The 1,925-nt window shown below is 44.4% G+C and overlaps 1 pseudogene; it reads left to right on the forward strand.

Annotated features, from left to right (window-relative positions):
- The first annotated feature begins 683 nt into the window (after nt 1–683).
- Nucleotides 684–1,404, forward strand: LOC118577329 (annotated as a pseudogene).
- The last annotated feature ends 521 nt before the right edge of the window (nt 1,405–1,925 follow it).

Here is a 1,925-nt window from a genome sequence, read left to right on the forward strand (position 1 = left end):
GATTAAAACTACCTTGAGACACCATTTTTCCCTAGTCAGAAGGGCTAGCATTAAGAAGATTGACAACTAATCTAGCAAGGCTGTGTGGAAAGAGGAAGTCCTGGTCACTGACGGTGGCAGTGTAAACTAGTACAGCCATTGTGGAAATGCACGAGGAGGTTCCTAAAAATATTAAATATAGAAATACTATGTAACCTAGCTTTTCTATTCCTGAGCATACATCTAAAAGCCTCCATGTTCTATGGCAGAGATGCTTCACAATCTGTGTTTACTGGTGCTCAATTTACAATATCAAGTAAACTGAACAATATATGCGCACCCACAAATGAATGCATAATGAAAACAAGGTACATACACACAAAGTAAGTTTACTTAGCTCTAAAGAAACATGGAATTCTGAAGTTCTCAGGAAAATAGATGGGTCTAGGAAATATTATGTAAGTGAGATGACCCTAACTTAGAAAGACAAAAAAAGTATATTTTTTCTCATATACAGACCCCAGATTGTAACTTATATAAATGGGAGTAAATGTGGGTAACCTCTGATCCAAACTAGAAATGAGACCAAGGGAGGCTAAAATCAGATACTGAGAGAGGGGATGAGGCAAAGGACAGATCATAGGAGATATGGTGATATGAAAATAGAATGGGTTTTTCTTTCAGCGGGTTCATCTAATTTGAAGATGGAGGGTGCTGGAAGTAAGGAGCGGAGCGGCACAGGAGAAAGGGAAGTAGACTGCCAGATGTCTAGTCAACCAAGCATGTCCTTTGCAAAGACGCCAGCGAAAAAACAGAGAAAGACAACAATTGTATACCAAAGAAGGAAGCAGGAGATGCCAAGACTCCAAGACCCATGCGTAGGAAGCCTGATTTAAAGAATGTTCCTGAGACACCCAAAGAGACAAGAGTGAAGACATTTCGAAAAAAAATGAAGACAGAGGAGGGAGAAGTGCCTTGTCCTCAGATGACAGTTCCCCTTGAAGTGGTCCCTGTACCTGTACCTGAGGAGCAGGTACCTGCCCTTACTGATCCTCCTGTCCTCTATGAAGAAGTCAGCACCACTGTTGTGAAGACAACTGCCTCGGAGGCCGTGTTGGCATCTTGGGCCAGAATTGCAGCCAATTAAGAAAAATGAGTCAGTGCCATCCACGGCAACATCAGAGACCTATGGGGAAATGTGGTGTGTGTGTGGTTCATGGGAGAAGCCTTCCTGCAAACTCAAGTGGTTGGGTTCGGCTTCAGTTCCATGCCAGACAGGCCTGGGTCCCTGAGAAGAAAGGGAAAGTGATTGCCCTCTTCCTGCTTCCAGCCTGCAACTTTCCACCCCCACACCTGGAGGACAACATGCTGTGCCCCAAGTGTGTTCACAGGAACAAGGTCTTAAATAAGAGCCTCCATGGATAAAGGGAAGATATCTTAGGTTTGGGCTAGCTGCTGTCATCACCCACTCTTGTGGAGTGGTCTACAGAACTGCAGCCAAGACAGACTGATAGAAACCCGAATCTATGCCCTGGAAGGTGCCCATATCACGCAGAAACTATGGGACATTGTTCACTAATTGTTGCTGTCGTTTGAGCAGCTTGAGAAAAGAACCAGTGAAGCCACAAAGACGCAATGGTTCAACCTCTGCTCATTGGGATGACTAGGTATAAGTCATCCTCCTGTTGTGTGAAGATGAGAAAGTGTCCTACAGGTTTTGCTGCCAGGAGGTCCTGGGGCAGGAATATGACATCGCCAGATACAGTACTCAGATATAGTACTGCTTGTCCTGTCTCCAGCACAACAGGGTCTTGGCCAGTCCTGTAGTTCATTGTAAAGACTCAGTTTGTGCCTGTAGCCTCCACATGCCCTCTTTTCTGGGTTGTATTATGTTAGTGTGTAGTCCTTAAGTGTGTTTTCTACTGTTGCAAAATATTACACCAAAT

Source organism: Onychomys torridus, chromosome 2 (genome assembly GCF_903995425.1).
Source record: "Onychomys torridus chromosome 2, mOncTor1.1, whole genome shotgun sequence".
Taxonomy (NCBI): domain Eukaryota; kingdom Metazoa; phylum Chordata; class Mammalia; order Rodentia; family Cricetidae; genus Onychomys; species Onychomys torridus.